This window comes from Oncorhynchus masou, chromosome 30 (genome assembly GCF_036934945.1).
Source record: "Oncorhynchus masou masou isolate Uvic2021 chromosome 30, UVic_Omas_1.1, whole genome shotgun sequence".
In the NCBI taxonomy this organism is placed as follows: Eukaryota; Metazoa; Chordata; class Actinopteri; order Salmoniformes; family Salmonidae; genus Oncorhynchus; species Oncorhynchus masou.
Genome location: NC_088241.1, coordinates 20,308,446 through 20,321,823, shown reverse-complemented (window position 1 = coordinate 20,321,823; position 13,378 = coordinate 20,308,446). Strand labels below are relative to the sequence as shown.

Here is a 13,378-nt window from a genome sequence, read left to right as displayed (position 1 = left end):
TCGTAAGAAGCATTTCAAGGTCCTGGAGTGGCCTAGCCAGTCTCCAGATCTCAACACCATAGAAAAATGGGGTTGAAAGTCTGTGTTGCCCAGCAACAGCCCCAAAACACCATTGCTCTAGAGGAGATCTGCATGGAGGAATGGCCCAAAATACCAGCAACAGTGTGTGAAAACCTTGTCAAATGTTTTCTGTAAGTCTTCACCTCTGTTATATACCCTTTGTTGGCAATGACAAAGTATTGAGATACACACTTGTTATTGACCAAATACTTATTTTCCACCATAATTTGCAAATAAATTCATTAAAAAATCCTACAACGTGATTTTCTGGATTTTTTTTCTCATTTTGTCTGTCATAGTTGAAGTGTACCTATGATGAAAATTACAGGCCTCTCTCATCTTTTTAAGTGGGAGAACTTGCACAATTGGTGGCTGACTAAATACTTTTTTGCCCCACTGTAACATGTAGGCCTACATTATATTCACTGTGTATATACAAGTTTTTTTGGGGGGACATAAAATGAATCAATAGGATACTAAATAGTTTAAAAGATGGCATAAATACAGATCGGCAACCCCAGCCTAGTTATTTATAGATGTGCTTAATTTTAAGAAGTTATATGCCCACTTTAGTTGTGATACAAACCTTCTCAAAACATATAGGCCTATACTACGAGGTGTGCGACTATGATTCGACAAAGTCGCACAAAAAAAGGAAAAGAAAAGGCATTGTTTCTTGCCTTATGCTGGGCATCATTCAGTGATAATATATAATTCACAAATGATAGTCTGATGGGTGACAATATTAGCCTATTCTTAATTTAATATTGTCTTTACATATACTTAATAATTTGTGTGAACTTTGTTTTGATTTAGAATGGACCATGAAATCATGCACCTGTCTCGAAACAGGGGCAGCGGAAGAAATACATGTAATCTATTAAATAGCAAATAGAGAATGCTTTTCGCCATGGGTCATTTTCATGCCAGGCAGGTAGGCTATACTCCTGTTGTAAAGGTAAGCAATGTGCTTAATATTAGGAAAGTGGAGAAAATAGTAGGCCTAGCCTATGGAAAGCTGATTGGATCCTCTTTTTAAGTAGAGGCCATCACTCTGTTCTCACACAATTGTATAGCCTATAGAAACGTTGCACAACATAAGCTTATGAAGTGTTTGATTAGATTTTCAATTACATTTGCATTGATGTCAGAGTTATTAGAGGGACAAGAGTGCTGAGTACCAGGCAGTTAGCAAGTTTGGTAGGCTACTAATGATAATCAGCAGCATCAGAGCTTGGAGAAGCCTAATTACCACGACTAAACGGTCACGTAGAATTTGACTGCCTTCATGACTCGTACAGTCACCGCATCAGCCCCAACTACAGGTGGTAATGCTTATTGCTATTAGCATACCTGATAATATGGACCATGCGTAGGCTATATGTATGGTCCAATATGTTAAAATAATTGTAACAAAAACTAAATACGTAATTGGAATAATTTCTAGAGGAGGAAATTATATTTTAAATGTGTCAGCATCATTTTATTTTTCATTCATTTTGGAATAGAATGTCCTGTTAAAAAGTCCTTAAAGTATCCTATAAAAATTATCTGGAGGGGATACCGGAACCCCAAAACCAGGGGGTGAGGGGCGTGGTGAATAAAACAGATGGAATGTATTTTCATCACCTGCTAAGTCAACAGATCAAGATTTCGCCAGTAAAATGACATCATTGCACCAATGTTGTTTGACGCAAAAGCATACAGCTCTTGTACACCATCAGCCCAGTATAGCTGGAAGCCTGGTATATCCACAGCAGCTTCAGGTGTGTAGTCATTTAGCCAAGATTCAGTGAAGCAGAAAGCAGAAGTCCTTTTTTGTTCTAATCAGAAGTTGTAGCATGTTGATTTTGAGGTGAGTGAATGCACATTGGAGAGGAAATGACCTAGGAGCAGGGAACAGGAGACCTCGCCTTCTCCCTGGCGCATCTCCCCCTCTTTCTCCAAAGCACAGTCGCATAGCCTCAGTTAGAAATCCGACTCATGGTCTGGGGTTTCCAGCAGTATATCGTCGGATGAGGACAGAATCTCAGGACAAAAAACACCTGGTAACTTGTCCCTAATATTCAGTATCTCAACCTGGGTGAAAGAAATTGCAATCCAAAAAGTGAACTAACACAAACACACGAGCAGCTCCAAAGCCCTGGTGGCTTTCTCACTGGGTGCCTCACACACATGACAAAGCATGTGGTAATTGTTGTGGTAATTATTTTGGCCTGGTTCTTTTCTACTGCAGTATTCAGATTGCCATTTCAATTAGTTCACAGCTACTTCAAAAACATTGACTATAGAGATACATAAATTCACATGTGGACTGGAGAGTGTTCTAAGACGAAGCAATTACCAACACCAGTGAATTGGGCCATTCCTACTACACCAGTGTTTCCCAAACTCTATCCTCGGGACCCCATGGGGGTGCACGTTTGTTTTTTTGCCCTAGCACTACACCATTGATTCAAATAATCAAAGCTTGATGATTATTTGAATCAGCCATGTAGTGCTAGGGCAAAAAAAAATGTAAATACTGAGCTTTAGGAAAGCAGAATGACAAAGGGCCAAGCTGGGTTACCAATCAGACAGGCATTACAAAACAGAGACAGAAGAGAACTGCTGCAGCTGCAGGATGTCGATAGAGCCCCTGAAGCTACCCAAATCCACATTGATTGATTTAGCTGCAGTCAATCCCTGATGCACTCCTCACACAGTGTGATTTGAGTGATGCAATCAATGCATACACCACTAGTCTGTGAGGAAGCTAAGCACTTTCACAGCTAGTCTAGCAAGAGTCCTTTAATCCAGGTTTATTTTTCCACATTAGAAAAAATGTCCCCGCCCCAAATCAGAGAAAATCCTGTGACCCACCAGGAAACTTTGGCGACCACCTGTGGGGGGGGGAGACCCATATAAGGGCTTGACATTAACTACTTTAGATACTTGTCCTTTGGATGACTGATTTCGTACTTGTCAACAAGAAGTCTGTAACACCATTTTTACATCACTGTATGATGTAAGAAATCACTTTACAAAATGAAATCAATTACTATATTTCTTAACATAGAGAACCAGATAAAAATGTAGGCTACTCTGCATATTGGCTTCTTTGCATATTCCAGCCTGTCTCAAAACAGAACACAACCCTTTTAAGACTCTTAGATGGTTGGCTACTCTTGGTAGCCTATAAAATATTGCAATATTACTTTTTATGCCTTATAAAATAAGTTCCTCCATGGCTCGAAATTGGAAGCGATAAAAAAAAATGTATTTGGTTCAAAACCGGCTTTAGGGATAGTTCAGGGAGGACAGATCGTTTAGCTTAACATTTTTTTTATTTTTTTTTATTTTTTCATATTATAAGCTCAACAGTGCACACACATGGCTGTAGGCGACACGCAAATGTTCCAAAATGCAATTCGAGGGAAATCGCCATTCTCAAAAGCTATGACTAGGATTATGCCTTTGGCTGCTGGACAATAAAACAAAATGGATTTTTTTTAACAGAACATGAGAAAAATGCTGGTTTCAATAGCATGTTGTTAACCTCTTGCGCACGGAACCCGGTAGCGGGCTGAAATTCCACAACATGCGGTGATCGCTACATAAAGTCATATTAAACATTCATGAAAATACAAGTGTCTCACATGTATCGAAAGCCTAGAATCTTACTAATCCAACTGCGTTGTCAGATTTAAAAAAGGATTTACTGCGAAAGAATGCGATTATCTGAGGATAGAGCCCCATAAAAAATAAAACTATTTCAACCAGCACAGGCTAACAAAATCAAACTGCATTAAAATAAATCGTTTAACTTTGACGATCTTCGTCTGTTTGCAATCCCAATGCTCATTGTTACACAATGAATGATCTTTTGTTTGATAAAACCTGTTTTTCTAGCCTAACAAAAACATTTTGTGAACCGCTTGTGTCGTGAATTCCGTCTCATTCCATTTGACGACACATTCGAGGCTAAATACCCACACAAAACATGACTGCAATCAACTGGTTTGTTTGTAACACAATCAAACCTGATGGGACATTTCGAGGGACGTATTGACTGAAAGAAACCGATTTGAAGACAACAAGTAATGACATCACTGTGCACCAATGATATGACCACTGTTTCATTGATTGACTGTATTTTAACCCAATGACCACTGATCGTCTTGAAATCTAGCTGGGTAGATAGCCAATGAGCTGAGGTAAACGGCAATATGCAATGGTTATGTGTTGGAAGACCAACCCATGTAGTAAACTCCGGCGTAAAGAGTCATTCGCTATTGAAGTTTTATACCGGAAGGAGCTACTCATATTACGCACAGCATTGTTTGGTAAACGGGCAGATTCAGCTGTTAATATATCAATCAGTATGGCGACTAAGTCAGGGAAAGCTAAATCGAAGTCTAGATATACAGGTGTACACACAATTTTAGAAGATATTGATCGGAAAAGTGAGACAGAGATAGTAGGACGATTCATTTAGCGATTCCCAAGTGGAGGAATATATTTTGAACGGAGAGGACAAGTTCTCCTCATGCTAATGCCCTTTTTTGCAATTAATAATATAAAATATGTAATTTTTTTAAATTTTAGAAGCAATATATAAAAATGTAATGTTATGAAATGTGAGATGCGTGTGTCTGCCGCCCCACCCCAACCCACATGAAATAGCCTATTTGAGGCTGTTGAGGGGAGGGCAGGCCCACAACAATGGCCAAAGTGAAATGGAGTCAGTAGATCTAGCTGGTCTGTCATAATATAATAGAGACAGTAGATCTAGCAGGTCTATAATAATATATTCAACCTTATGTTCCCTGTACTCATATATATATATAAATAATACCTGTTGATACCCACTTTACAGCAGAAAGAGACTGCTATGGCACCTGGCATCAGCAGCACAATATTGTGTAGAGCTTTGGCAAAGTGGGCCGGGTTATATCCTTCCTGTTTGGCCCTGTCCGGGGGTCACATCGGATGGGGCCACAGTGTCTCCTGACCCCTCCTGTCTCAGCCTCCAGTATTTATGCTGCAGTAGTTTGTGTCGGGGGGGGGGGGCTAGGGTCAGTTTGTAATATCTGGAGTACTTCTTCTGTCTTATCCGGTATCCTGTATCCTGTGTGAATTTAAGTATGCTCTCTCTAATTCTCTCGGAGGAGGAGGACCAGAGCCATAGGACCATGCGTCAGGACTACCTGGCATGATGACTCCTTGCCGTCCCCAGTCCACCTGGCCTTGCTGCTGTTCCAGTTTCAACTGTTCTGCCTGCGGCTATGGAACCCTAAACTTTTCATATTTACTCGAGGTGTTGTCCTGTTGCATCCTCTACAACTACTGTGATTATTATTATTTGACCCTGCTGGTCATCTATGAACGTTTGAAAATCTCGGCCATGTTCTGTTATAATCTCCACCCGGCACAGCCAGAAGAGGACTGGCCACCCCTCATAGCCTGGTTCCTCTCTAGGTTTCTTCATAGAAAGGCCAAAACCTAGGGAGTTTTTCCTAGCCACCGTGCTTCTACACCTGCATTGCTTGCTGTTTGGGGTTTTAGGCTGGGTTTCTGTACAGCACTTTGAGATATTAGCTGATGTACGAAGGGCTATATAAATACATTTGATTTGATAGAGGACTGTTGCCCTCATGTTTTTCACTGAACGTTTGTTTTATCTTGTTCGTTTTAAAGATGATGATACCACAATAACAATTAAAAAAAGTGTTTTTTTTTCATTGTATTATCTAAACCAGATCTATTGTGTCATGTTCTCCTACATTCAATTCACATTTACACAAACTTCAGTGTTTTCTTTCAAATGGTACCAAGAATATGCATATCCTTGGTTCTGTGCCTGAGCTACAGGCAGTTAGATTTGGGTATGTATTCAGGCGGAAATTGAAAAAAGTAGGGGGTAGCGCTAAGAGGTTAAAACTTCTTATGGCTTGAATCCCGCTAACGGGATCGATATGACAACAGCCAGTGAAAGTGCAGGGCGCCAAATTCTCAGAATCTCATAATTAAAATTCTTCAAACATAGAAGTATTTTACACCATTTTAAAGATAAACTTGTTATTAATCCCACCACAGTGTTTGATTTCAAAAAGGCTTTGCAATGAAAGCACACCAAACGATAATGTTAGGTCTAAACCTAGTCACAGAAAAACACAGCCATTTTTCCAGCCATTTAGAGGAGTCACAAAAAGTAGAAAGAGATAAAATGAATCACTAACCTTTGATGATCTTCATCAGATGACACTCATAGGACTTCATGTTACATAATACATGTTTTGTTCGATAAAGTTCATATTTATATACAAAAATCTGAGTTTACATTGGCGCGTTAATGTTTAGTAGTTCCAAAACATCCGGTGACTTTGCACAGAGCCACATCAATTTACAGAAATACTCATAATAAGCATTGATAAAAGATACAACTATTATGCATGGATTATAGATACACTTCTCCTTAATGCAAACGCTGTGTCAGATTTCAAAAAAGCTTTACCGAAAAAGCACACCATGCAATAATCTGAGTACAGCGCTCAGACAACAAATCAAGCCATACAGATATCTGCCAAGTTGTGGAGTCAGAAGTCAGACATAACATTATAAATATTCACTTACCTTTGATGATCATCAGAATGCACTCCCAGGAATCCCAGTTCCACAATACATGTTTGATTTGTTCGATAAAGTCCATAATTTATGTCCAAATACCTCCTTTTTGTTCACACGTTTAGTCAGGGAATCCAAATTCATGACGCGCGAGCAGATGAAAAGTCAAAATGTTCCATTACAGTCCGTAGAAACATGTCAAACAATGTATAGAATCAATCTTTAGGATGTTTATCATAAATCTTATACAATAATAATATAATGTTGGAACAATAATGTTCCAACCAGAGAATTCCTTTGTCTTCAGAAATGCAATGGAACTCAAGCTAACTCTCACGTGAACGTGCGTGGTCAGCTCATGCCACTCTGCCAGACCACTGACTCAATCCCCTCTCATTCCCCCTCCTTTACAGTAGAAGCATCAAACAAGGTTCTAAAGACTGTTGACATCTAGTGGAAGCCTTAGGAAGTGCAATTTGACCCCATAGACACTGTATATTCGATAGGCAAAGAGTTGAAAAACTACAAACCTCAGATTTCCCACTTCCTGGTTGGATTTTTTCTCAGGTTTTTGCCTGCCATATGAGTTCTGTTATACTCACAGACATTATTCAAACAGTTTTAAAAACCTTTGAGTGTTTTCTATCCAAATCTACCAATAATATGCGTATATTAGCAACTGGGCCTGAGTAGCAGGCAGTTTACTCTGGGCACCTTATTCATCCAAGCTACTCAATACTGCCCCCAGCCATAGGAAGTTAAGGGTTTATAAAATAATACCTTCAACATTTATAAAAAAGATTGAATTGTAGCTACGCTACTTTGAAATAAGGTAATACATGCTTCATAAAATGACATAAAACAACCAGGTTTTAAACATTTATGATTAATAGTTTTAAAATGCTGACCACCTCCGCTCAGATTCAAGTTGTCCTGGACAAGAGGACAACCGTTAATGTGGAGCCCTGCCCTAATTGGGAACCTCTGCTTTAATCTGACCTGAACCAGATTTGTTTTAGACTATAATGTGATTTGAGAAACAATAGCCAATACTGTAAATGAAAGATAGACCTATGTGCAATATCAGGGATAACATTGCTTTATGATGGGAAAGTGACCACTTCTGTTTTTTCAATGGTCTTCAAGCGAAAAATACATACAAATGAGATATGAAATCAAAAATCTTTATAAAATGCATTGGGTAGAAGTAAATTAATCCACAAATATAAATTCATATACACATCTCAAATGACCATGTTTTCATTAATTTGATTATATAATCTTAAATCCCATTCAAAACAGTATGGGACTGGATCCAGGAAGTAAGGCAACATGTGCAGTCATCGTATTGCATAGGTCCAAACCCGTGCTAGCAGATAGCGCAATGACGAAGTCTATGGGTAACGCTAGTTAGCATTGGCTCACGAAACTGCCTCCAACTTCCTTCATACTGGACAGACAAAAATGGTACCCACAATTCATCTGACTCTTACCAAAATATCACTTTAAAGAAGCAAGCAGCAATAAATCATAGGTGTCGTGTCACACAATTTACATCCATGAAGGAGAGTGAGCAGCTTCAATATAGTTCAGCATCTAATGAGGCATCTTTAATGAGACTAGCCTAACTCATCCTGCTGGAAGGCTTCTTAAGACCACAGTATTGCATTGTGAATAAAATTAGGCCCTACTGCTTAGTTTTTGCCATGGGTATCAAGATGCCCAAAGCCTGCATAAACTTTGTGATTACGGTTTTGCTAATTTATCGGCTGCATAGCTGGAAGAGCCCAAAGGTCAAACAGGAGAAGAGAACGGTGCTGAGGCAGAGGAAATGTGGTCAGGTCAAAGAAATCCATATGCCAATCATGAACAAATTAGGATGTGAGAAGAGAAATCTTGTGAGATCAATAAATTGTACTAAAGTTCTACAGTACAATGCCAATGCGTTGTGACAGTGACTGTCTTTCTAGCGTTCAATCACAGATCAAAAGATGCCGGCCGTGTTTGAGATCGATTAGCCTTCATTGCAGTCAGTGACTGCAGACTGAGAAAAATGTACGCTATCGAACAGTTGTCATATCCTGTGCCAACTCTTGAAGATGTATGGCAGGGGTCAGTAACAGGCGTCCCGTGGACCAAAACCAGCCTGTGGGTGATTCCCCCCATCCAAAGATTTTTGTCAAAAAAAAAAAAATTGTAAAGACTAATATCACCAAGGAATTCAGTTTTTCTGCAAAAAAATATACTTAAATCACCAGGAATTCAGTTAAAATGTATATCAAGTATTCCCACAAATAAAAAGACATGTGATCGTGTCAATATAAAATCAGGTACAAAACTGTTTTCAAATACAATATATTTTTGGGCTTACTACTTGTGGTCAATTTTGCAGTGTACAAATAATTATGTTCCGGACCCCCGAACATCCGCTCTAACAAAAATCAGACCGCAGCTGAATCTAGTTGTCTATTCCCTACCACTATACAATTCAAAAACGGACTTGGGTTTAAAGTGAACAGCTGCTAAGATCTGTTAATAATTGAAGGTGTCAGAAATGTGTATACCTGCGTTATGGTGCTCTTATGCACTTCCCTTCAATTAATGTTGGTCTACTATGAACATTACCCTGGTAAAGCCACTTGAGTACTGCCAAGTCATCTGTGGTCCCACTAAAATAACAGGTTATAGCCAGTAGCTCTCCGTCAAGTCCCCAGCCCTGTAAATGAGTGACACCTGAGTGGATGAATGAATAAATGATACTGGTACATGGGGGATGGACAGTCTTCCAGTGGTGTGTATTCAGACTTCCCCAAAAAATTACCAAGAAAGAAAACATACCAAAAAATGTATATTTGTTTTTCATAATTTTCCATCAAATCACAATAGGTTGAATACATCTCATCTGAGAAAGCATCCAAGCAAGTGAAACAGCGCACCTCTGTCTCCATGTGTAGGCCATCTGATGCGGTCTTGTCCAAAAGAGTATGACGCAGCCCGTAGCTTTGAATGCCAGGGAAGCCAGCAAGTATTTGGTCTCTCTTTATAAAAATAGTATAAAATAATAGCTAATCAGCGTCAGCTCAACTGTGAATGGTCCTGGCGCACCCCAAAAAAATACAATTAAATAAATACGTGTCAAACCTATCAAATCGCATTGAGAGCAAACGTCATTGACAGAAACAACTTGAATTGTTGCATCTCATTGTGTTGTCCTCCGGTGGCAAGCAAACTAAAATTGTCCCTTTCCTAAATTAGCCATGGAGATAAGGATTTGGACATGTGGTTTAACTTCATTCTCCGCACTGGTCAATGCTTATAACGGCGATTCTAATCCAACCATTAATTCATACATTGTGCCCCTGGCCTGAGAGGATGGAAGTTCAATATGAAGCTAGATGTAGAACGCTAATGTTAACTAGCTAACATTACCCATGAAAGGAAGTTAGGCAAGCGAGCAAGCATTTTATTCAGGTAGCCTAGGACCACAAAAAAAATAAAAGAGTGTATTGTATGACAGAGTGATAGACTGTTTCAAATCAAATTTTATTTGTCACATACACATGGTTAGCAGATGTTAATGCGAGTGTAGCGAAATGCTTGTGCTTCCAGTTCCGACAATGCAGTAATAACCAACAAGTAATCTAACTAACATTTCCAAAACTAATATCTTATACACAGTGTAAGGGGATAAAGAATATGTACATAAAGATATGAATGAGTGATGGTGCAGAGCAGCATAGGCAAGATACCATCTACTGTATCGTGTACAGTATATGCATATGAGATGAGTATGTAAACAAAGTGGCATAGTTAAAGTGGCTAGTGATACATGTATTACATAAGGATGCAGTAGATGATAGGGTACAGTATATACGTATACATGAGATGAATAATGTAGGGTATGTAAACATTATATTAGGTAGCATTGTTTAAAGTGGCTAGTGATATATTTTACATCCTTTCCCATCAATTCCCATTATTGAAGTGGCTGGAGTTGAGTCAGTGTGTTGGCAGCAGCCACTCAATGTTAGTGGTTGCTGTTTAACAGTCTGATGGCCTTGAGATAGAAGCTGTTTTTCAGTCTCTCGGTCCCAGCTTTAATGCACCTGTACTGACCTCGCCTTCTGGATGATAGCGGGGTGAACAGGCAGTGGCTCGGGTAGGTGTTGTCCTTGATGATCTTTATAGCCTTCCTGTAACATCGGGTGGTGTAGGTGTCCTGGAGGGCAGGTAGTTTGCCCCCGGTGATACGTTGTGCAGACCTTACTACCCTCTGGAGAGCCTTACGGTTGTGGGCGGAGCAGTTGCCGTACCAGGCGGTGATACAGCCCGCCAGGATGCTCTCGATTGTGCATCTGTAGAAGTTTGAGTGTTTTTGGTGACAAGCCGAATTTCTTCAGCCTCCTGAGGTTGAAGAGGCGCTGCTGCGCCTTCTTCACGATGCTGTCTGTGTGAGTGGAACAATTTAGTTTGTCTGTGATGTGTATGCCGAGGAACTTAAAACTTACTACCCTCTCCACTACTGTTCCATCGATGTGGATAGGGGGTGTTCCCTCTGCTGTTTCCTGAAGTCCACAATCATCTCCTTAGTTTTGTTGACGTTGAGTGTGAGGTTATTGTCCTGACACCACACTCCGAGGGCCCTCACCTCCTCCCTGTAGGCCGTCTCGTCGTTGTTGGTAATCAAGCCTACCACTGTTGTGTCGTCCGCAAACTTGATGATTGAGTTAGAGGCGTGCGTTGCCGCGCAGTCGTGGGTGAACAGGGAGTACAGGAGAGGGCTCAGAACGCACCCTTGTGGGGCCCCAGTGTTGAGGATCAGCGGGGTGATGTTGTTGCCTACCCTAACCACCTGGGGGCGACCCGTCAGGAAGTCCAGTTTCACAGGGCGGGGTCGAGACCCAGGGTCTCGAGCTTGATGACGAGCTTGGAGGGTACTATGGTGTTAAATGCCGAGCTGTAGTCGATGAACAGCATTCTCACATAGGTATTCCTCTTGTCCAGATGGGTTAGGGCAGTGTGCAGTGTGGTTGAGATTGCGTTGTCTGGACCTATTTGGGCGGTAAGCAAATTGGAGTGGGTCTAAGGTGTCAGGTAGGGTGGAGGTGATATGGTCCTTGACTAGTCTCTCAAAGCACTTCATGATGACGGAAGTGAGTGCTACGGGGCGGTAGTAGTTTAGCTCAGTTACCTTAGCTTTCTTGGGAACAGGAACAATGGTGGCCCTCTTGAAGCATGTGGGAACAGCAGACTGGTATAGGGATTGATTGAATATGTCCGTAAACACACCAGCCAGCTGGTCTGCGCATGCTCTGAGGGCGCGGCTGGGGATGCAGTCTGGGCCTGCAGCCTTGCGAGGGTTAACACGTTTAAATGTTTTACTCACCTCGGCTGCAGTGAAGGAGAGACCGCATGTTTCCATTGCAGGCCGTGTCAGTGGCACTGTATTGTCCTCAAAGTGGGCAAAAAAGTTATTTAGTCTGCCTGGGAGCAAGACATCCTGGTTCGTGACTGAGCTGGATTTCATCTTGTAGTCCGTGATTGACTGTAGACCCTGCCACATACCTCTTGTGTCTGAGCCGTTGAATTGAGATTCTACTTTGTCTCTATACTGACGCTTAGCTTGTTTGATAGCCTTACGGAGGGAATAGCTGCACTGTTTGTATTCGGTCATGTTACCAGTCACCTTGCTCTGATTAAAAGCAGTGGTTCGCACTCATCAACATGAATGAGGAGGATGGCATTGGCCTTTCTCTTCAAATAGGGCGAGTCAACATGTTCTCTCTACTTGCACGAACGCACATGCACACAGAAATCAGAACCGTGGACAGCCATATCATATTAGCTTACGTTGATTGGACTAAATCTTTTTTGGTAGTCACTGTATTAGACTAAGCATACTGTAGGTGATTTGATGATGATGAAGTTGAAATGGTGCGGGAATAGTGGAGGCAGCTCCTGTTTTCTTTGTGACTTGCGCCAACTCTCCATGGTTCTAAATCAATAGTTGTTTAGTGGCCCGAAAATGTCAGAAACATTACTTTGCTTGACCATGCTGTAGGTCATGTAACTGTCAGTTACAGTGGGGCAAAACAGTATTTAGTCAGCCACCAATTGTGCAAGTTCTCCCACTTAAAAAGACGAGAGGCCTGTCATTTTCATCATAGGTACACTTCAACTATGACAGACAAAATGAGAAAAAAAATGCAGAAAATCACATTAGGATTTTTAATGAATTTATTTGCAAATTATGGTGGAAAATAAGTATTTGGACACCTACAAACAAGCAAGATTTCTGGCTCTCACAGACCTGTAACTTATTCTTTAAGAGGCTCCTCTGTCCTCCACTCGTTACCTGTATTAATTGCACCTGTTTGAACTTGTTATCAGTATAAAAGACACCTGTCCACAACCTCAAACAGTCACACTCCAAGCTCCACTATGGCCAAGACCAAAGAGCTGTCAAAGGACACCAGAAACAAAATTGTAGACCTGCACCAAGCTGGGAATACTGAATCTGCAATAGGTAAGCAGCTTGATTTGAAGAAATCAACCGTGGGAGCAATTATTAGGAAATGGAAGACATACAAGACCACTGAAAATCTCCCTCGATCTGGGGTTCCATGCAAGATCTCACCCCGTGGGGTCAAAATGATCACAAGAACGGTGAGCAAAAATCCCAGAACCACACAGGGGGACTTAGTGAATGACC

The 13,378-nt window shown here is 40.8% G+C and overlaps 1 protein-coding gene across 2 annotated transcripts in view; it reads right to left on the bottom strand.

Annotated features, from left to right (window-relative positions):
• The window catches only part of LOC135522298 (inactive phospholipase C-like protein 2), a 61,431-nt gene that overhangs the window by 34,715 nt on the left and 13,338 nt on the right, over positions 1-13,378 (bottom strand). The window lies entirely within an intron of this gene.